Source organism: Acomys russatus, chromosome 28, assembly GCF_903995435.1.
Source record: "Acomys russatus chromosome 28, mAcoRus1.1, whole genome shotgun sequence".
Taxonomy (NCBI): domain Eukaryota; kingdom Metazoa; phylum Chordata; class Mammalia; order Rodentia; family Muridae; genus Acomys; species Acomys russatus.
Genome location: NC_067164.1, coordinates 26,655,014 through 26,662,748, shown reverse-complemented (window position 1 = coordinate 26,662,748; position 7,735 = coordinate 26,655,014).

Genomic DNA, 7,735 nt, shown 5'->3' with positions numbered 1-7,735 from the left:
TTTTGAGAGGTCACAATTCAGTCCATCCATCCAGCTCTGTCTGACTCACTCTGCACTGCTTTGCCTGTATCCCAGCAGCCAGAGAGAGTCAAGAAAAGCCTGAGCCATACCAACTAGTCTCACCTTATATTTACGATCTCCGGACCAGTGAGATGGCTCAGCAGGTTAAGGCGCTTGATACCAAGGCTGATAACTTGAGTACGTACACTCCCAACTCTATACGGTGGAGGAAGAGAATCAACTCCTGTAAGTCGTCCTTTGATGGCACATGTATGCACATGCATGCACACACACACACACACACACACACACACACACACACACACACAAATAAATAAACACAATAAATTAACAACTCAGATTTCAAGAGGCCTTCACCAAGCAAGCTTATCACATATTACTAGCCCATCCACTCACCTATGCCTAGTGAGGACTATTTCATATATTCTCTGGCCTTCAACCCTCAACATGCAGTCCTCTCTCCTTGTCTCAGCCATATTCCACTAAGAACGCTGAGCTCTCACTCCTGTTTCTCTGCATCTTCTCTCTCTCTCTCTCTCTCTCTCTCTCTCTCTCTCTCTCTCTCTCTCCTCACTCTCTCTCTCTCTCCCACCCACATACACACAAATAATAAATAAATAAATAAATGAAATTAGGACAAAACAACAACAAAAGTAGGGTGGTCCAGATGGCTTAACAGGTGGAGGTCCTTGCTGCCAAGCCTTAATACGTGAGCTCAATCCCTGGGTCCCCCTTGGGAGAAAAGAACCAAAACTATCACAAGTTGCCCTCTGACCGCCACATGCACACAGTGAAACGAGCATCCATGCACAACACACACACACACACACACACACACACACACACACACACACACTAAAACAAATGGAATTTTGGAAATTAAAAGAAAAAACAAATAGGTCTGGGTGTGATGGTGTACATTTGCAATTACTTCCATGAGAAGGCTAAGGCAGGATTACCACAAGGCTAAGACCAGCCTAAGTTACACAGCAAGACCCCAACAGCAACCAACCAACAAACAAAAATAGTAAAAATCATGATTAAAAACAAAACCATCCCTAGAGCTCACCTTTTCCAATTGTTTCATTTTACCTTGTAGAATCCGTTGAAAAGGTGCTTCGTGTGAGATCTTTTCAGTTTGTCAAAGACAGAAGGGACGTGTCTCTGGTCCTTACCACTCATTTTCTGGAGCCCACATGAGTGGGCTAGTCACCAATAGTCTCCTAGTTGCCACTCCAAAGGGCAATTCCCTGTCCTCGGTCTTCTCAACTCACGGGCAGCCACTGGCAGAGTCTGCTAACGCTTCTTACAACGCTGGCATCCAGACTTCCAGGATGACCTGACCTGCTTTCTTGGTGGCCCTTTGCTGGACAGCCTCTTTTAGCATCACCTGTTTCAGGGACCTTTATAGTCACTCTTTAGGTGCTAGGGCCCCGACAGCAGGCACAGTTCAAAGACTTACCCAGTCACGCCTTTAGCTCTGACTCTCCCCTGAATTCACTTGACAGTCAACAGACATATCACAATAAAGATGCCATAAACGGCACGCAGTCTTCTGTCTCACAGTTGTTTCTCCTTCAGTCCTTCCCTTCTTGATAAATATCATGTTTCACCTAGATTTTTGTTTTTTGGTGGTTTTTTGTTTTGTTTTGTTTTTTGTTTTTTAGGTCAAGACCCTTGACGTGAGCCTTGACCCTTTGCTCTTACATCTCTTTATGGACTCCCAGAAAATGGTGTGTATGATACATGCACGGTCAGATGGACCGCATACCCTCTCCCCTGCTGCAATATGGTGCTTGTCACCGTGCTGCCTCCTCCGCTGTCTTATTGGGACAGCCTCTTCCTGTTTAGCTTGTGTCATCAGAGGGGTGACCTAGATTAGTTAGAAAACAGTCAAGCATTTCTCCTGTCTTTCCTTCCTAGTCACTGTGCTTCTCTTCACTAGTTTCCAAACCACACATGGGAGAGAAAGAAAGAAAGAAAGAAAGAAAGAAAGAAAGAAAGAAAGAAAGAAAAGAAAGAAAGAAAAACAGTATTGAACCCAACTTTTTAAAAAAATCAATTAAGGTGCTTCTGAGGAAAAAGGCAGGTAACGAGCATATAGATTAAGTACGTGGATTTAAAAAGGGATTCAGTCTGCCTTTTAAAGGACTTTATCACATAGAGAATTGCCTAAGACCTGTGAGGAGACAGCGGAAGTTGCCCCAGTGATGCTAACTCTCTCCACGTGCAGTTGGTTATTCACAACTTTGCGAAGTATCTTATGGCAGAACAAGTTTAATTTGTTTTAACACCAGGCTCTGTTTATGTAAACCCTCCTTCTCGGTGGCTCTGGTGTCCCAGTAAATGAAAATGTAAAGCCAAACTAATCTGACACGTAATTAATATTACGCGGTGTTACGGCGGTGCTTGAAACGGGAAAGGGAGTGGGAAGCAGCTCCCTCGAGTGCTTAGTTTAATTAGCGCCTTTTCTGCCTTTTCCGCAGTCTAGTTGAGAGTGTTGAGGTCCAGCTGGGCGAAGAGTTGGGGCGCAAAGTAGCTGAGCAGCCTCCTGTGCTGGGGCCCTTCTGAGAAGGCTTTGAATTCTAGAACCCCAGTGTCCCCAGCAATAGACAGTTTGCCTGGTCTGGAGGGGACACACAGACTCCCCTGGACAGTGCGGACTCTGGCACCTGAGACTCACTCGGCAGATCCCTCTATAAGGGGGGCTTCCGCATTTTTTGCCTTGGTAAATCCGTCTCTCTCTTCAGATTTCAGCTAAAGTAAACTCTAGCTAGGTACATTCGCTCATTTAATCTTCATGACAGCTCACGGAGGGAGCGGAAGGGGGCTGAGATCACTGAACCGCCAAACCATGGTGGAACTTCTGGCCCATGTACCCCGTTTCCTCTCTACACTCTATGGCCGGTTCCGGTTCACAGGCCTGGGTGGGAACTTAATAAACAGTAGAACCACGGTTGGGAAGGAAGAGCAGGTGTTAACAGAGGAGCTCAGGACAGTGTGTTGTCTCTGGGCAGTGAGGTGACAGAAGGCAGAGAGTACAGGGTAAGAGCAAGTCCTGACATGTGACAAACAGTAACAGTGACTCAGGGGGATTTGCACCAGGGAGAAACCTCAGCAGGGTGGGACTGAAAAGTGCAAAGGTTGTCAGAGTGAAAATGGTGTCACTTTTGTCAAGCTCAGAAGCCCTGGAGGAGGGACTCTCCTAGAATCTTTGATAACAAGGACTGCCTGCCCTCAAAAGACTGACAGAATCACAGCATCCTTCGATGTTGCAGGGACATTTGATCTGTCATTTTCTGTTTAAGCTTGGACTGACCTCTGACCCTGGAACACTCTTACCCATTAATGTGCCTGGCCAAGGGATTATTGCATCGAAATAGCTTATGTAACCTTGCTCATTTTTTGCCTTTAAAATTTTCCTTTTGCTGGGCGTGGTGGGCAGAGGCAGGCGGATCACTGTGAGTTCAAGGCCAGCCTGGTCTACAAAGCAAGTCTAGGACAGCTAAGGCTACACAGGGAAACGCTGTCTCAACAAAACAAAACAAAACAAAACAAAACAAAAAACCCCCAAAACAAAAACTTTCCTTTCTGCTAACTCCAGCAGGACATACACTAAAATCTGCCCCTTGCCTCACCCTCCTTGCTTGGACACAGTTAGTTTACTATGACACGTACAATCTCCTTGCAACGCTACTGTCTCCAAATGGGCTCGTTGGCCTTTGGAAAACAAAGGTGTTTTCTACCTGGCTCAGCAAAGGCCTCTCCCCAGATTCTGGGTAGCAGGTGCTGCCCAAGATGGTCTAAAAACTTAGTTCCTTATTCACCCTCGGCGAGGGAGTGCCTCTCATACAGATTTCAAGTGGTTCCTGTGTTCAGAAATTCTACAAACAGGACAATTGCAACTATATTTCATTTACCCACGTCCTTGTTCTTGCCCTGTGCCCCGTGCCACGCATGCGCATTCAATGTGTTTGCCCTCCAAATCACATCCCTTTCTTTCTGCTTTTATCTCGGACTTGGAATTACAGTTTAATAATTTACTTCGGGAGAGGCCCCTGAAACGAAACTCAGGAAATAAGCTGCTGCAGGGAAGTTGCGAGACCTGTCGCGTCTGCCAGTATTCCTGTTTAATCTCTAGCCACTTGTTACCGATTTGGGTCTTAAGTGTCCCCCTAAGAGTTCGTTGGCTAAAGGCTTGGTCACCCACCTGTGGTACTCTTGGGAGATGATGGACTGTTTAAAAATGTGATGCTTAATACTGATCATTAGAAGGGCTGGGGAGATGGCTCGGCAGGTAAGAGCACTTAATGCTCTTGCAGAGGACCCAGGTTGGGGTGGGAGCATCCCCATGGTAGCGCTCATGCTTATAATTCCAGTTCAATTGGTTTCTTGCGCCCCCTTCTGGCTTTCATAGGCACTGCATGCATGTGATGCAGATTTATACGGCCACCCCACTCTCAAATAAATTAAACAAAAATCTAAAACAAAAAAACCACATCGATCATCAGATTGACAGCAATCAGAACCACCTAGAAAGCAAACCCTTGGCATGTTTGTGAGATATTTTTAGATTGGGTCAAAATGAGAGGACCCACCCTGGTGTATGTTATGGGCTGGACCCCCCTTGGCTGAAGGAAAAGGACAAAGTGAGTTGAGTGCTAGCATTCAGTGCTCTCTGCTTCCTGACTGTGGATGAAATGTGGCCAGAGCCCCATGGTTCTGCCATCACGCATTCCTCACCACGATGGACTGTGTGCCCAAACTGAGAGCCAAAGTTAAACCATTCAGTTGCTTTCATCAGCGTTTTGTCATAACGCCGAGAAGAGTGACATGCTCAGTAATGTCTAGAGCAGCAGTTCTCGCCTGTGGGTCGTGACCCTTTGGAGTCCAATGGCCCTTTCACAGGGGTCACCTAAGACCATCTGCCTATCAGATGTTTATATTATGATTCATAACAGTAGCAAAATTACAGTTATGAAGTAGCAACACCAATAATTTTATGGCCGGGGGTCTCCACAGCGTGAGGAACTGTATTAAAGGGTCGCAGCATTGGGTAGGTTGAGAACCGCTGGGACAGAGGTACAAAGCTAGGTCCCTGGGGCGTGCCCTTGATGGTGTTATTGAGACCCTAGTCCCTCTATTCATTCTCTGCCTTTCCATCAGGCAAAAGATGAGCAGGATCCCTCTCCCATAAGAGACCACATTTTTGCTACCTTGACACAAGCCCAAAGGCAATGGTGCTAACAGACCTTGGCCTGACTCTTGAGGCCATGTGCCAAAGGAAACTTTCCCTCTTTCTGAGAACTGCAGCCCAGATGTTTTGCCACACCACCTGAAAGCTAACTCAACCCTTCAGAGTTTTCTCTTTCATGGCTCCAATCTTGGCGTTCAAGGTGATGAGATTTGCAGAAATCTCTGGCCATAGGCAAAACTGCAAAACCACAAGGCTTTTCTCTGCCTGAGATAATCTGGCCAACCTCATCCCTCCGCAATACTCTGAAACTGTTGCCTGTCGATTTTATTCCTTTGAAAGTAGCCACAGGTATGGCTTTTAACAACCCCACTGGACGGGCTAATCAGTGTCAAATCAAAACGATACCTGCTTCTGGGTAGGTGCCCAACAACGTAAAGGGCAGGGAGGGCCTCACCGTGTAGCCCTGACCAACGTGGGACTCACTCACTGTGTTGGCAATTCTCACAGAGTCTGACCCCAAAATGGAGAGAAACAAGCTTCTCTTAGGGGTCAGCAATGTGGAGAGGAAGTAGTCCTCTCAGGGAACTTTTTCTTAGTAAAGAAAGCAGAGCCAGGCATGCCTTGAATCTCAGCACTCGGGAGGCAGAGGAAGGCAGATTGCTGTGAGTTCAAGGCCAGCCTGGTCTACAAAGCGAGTCCAGGACAGCCAAGACTAACACAGAGAAACCCTGTCTAAAAAAAAAAAAAGGAAAAGAACAAAGAAAAGCGGTGAGAATTATCTCATCCAAGCATGAAGACTGCCATGTCTCATTATGAATGATTCCCTGACTGATTTGACTCCGGGAGTAGTACCTGGGAGTTCATGAGGGAACAGGATGCTCAGTGGCCAGGATGAGATTTTTTTCACACAGGCTGGGACTCTGGCAGCCTTCTCCCCATGGCCTTCTCAAACTAAGGTTGCTCACAGGACTGCCAGCTCTAGTGGACATGCATTTTGTGACCGGCAACATCTGACAGGTGCCACAGGGTGTGAAAGGCAGCCACGGTTTCCTGTTGTTCATCTCCAAGATCTCATGGATGATTGGCCCTTGAAAGTGGAAAGTTAACTTCTATTTCTCTGAACTGATAGTGACGTATTGTGCAGGGGAGCACACACAGATGGCTGTGCATCTGTTGGAGCATAGAAGTGAGTCCTGCAACCTCACGCTGCCATCGTTTTCTGAGCAGAAACTGTCATCGTCTCCCTCCTACCCCCCTACAGTACAAGCTGTCCACATTCTTCTTTCTTTTTTTTTTTTAAAGATTTGTTTATTATTATGTGTACAGTGCTCTGCCTGCATGTACACCTGCAGGCCAGAAGAGGGCATCAGATCATATCATAGATGGTTGTGAGCCACCATGGGGTTGCTGGGAATTGAACTCAGGACCTCTGGAAGAGCAGTCAGTGCTCTTAACCTCTGAGCCATCTCTCCACTTCCCCCACATTCTTACTTTAGTCTGACAACTGCTCTTTCCTCTTGGTAGGAGACAGTTTTCTGGGTCCAGACATCTTAGGAACAAGTTCCATCTTGCTGACAGAGTCCAAACTGAGTTCATATTTCCTAGCCCCCAGAACCGAACTCCTACCCTGCATCTTCAGGTGTTGTTTCATATTTGTCTGTTAACCAGTAAAGGATGGAAAGAGGGAAGTGGTCATTGTCTGTCATCTTAGCTAAGGCTCACAGGTTGTAAACGTGCTGCCTGTCTTGACTTAAACCTTGCCCATGCCTTTGTCCCCCTATCATCCTAACTTCCAGGCCAAAGTCCAAGAAGACATGACTGCAAAAAGATGACCTTTCCAGGTGACCTGGAAAGGCCCGGTCACCCATATTTGATTCCTTGCTCAAACCCTTATGTCAAAATACAGCTAGTCAATACAACACCCCACCCCGCTCCTGTTCCCATCCTTAAAAAATGTACATTCTCCCCTCTGGGATGATGTTCAGAGGCCGCCTCCCTTCCACCCAGAGCCAACACCCCGTGCCATACTCAGCTCTGCTTGTAACATCCTTCGCCCTCTCCACAACCAGTGACATGGGTAAACCTTATGAACAGAGAGCAACTTGCTTGCCCAAGGTCACCCAGAGAAGCATTCTGATGAGTTGGAGGTCTGTTCCAGACAGTTTGGCTTCAGGACGCGAGTGCTTAGCTACACTTAACACTGTTCCTAGCTGGGCGGTGGTGGCGCACATCTTTCATCCCAGCACTCGGGAGGCAGAGACAGGTGGATTGCTGTGAGTTCAAGGCCAACCTGGTCTACAAAGTGAGTCTAAGACAGCCAAGGCTACACAGAGAAACCCTGTCTCAAAAACCAAAACAAACAAAACAAACCAAAAAAAAAAAAAAAAAACCACCCCCAAAACACTGTTCTTATCTAGGAAAGGAGTTAGGGCAGAAGCTGGGCCGTTCTGGGATGGGAGTGTTTTCCTCCACTGCAGCCTCCCATTGACAACAGAGGAGGCTCAGGTCCCCACCCTT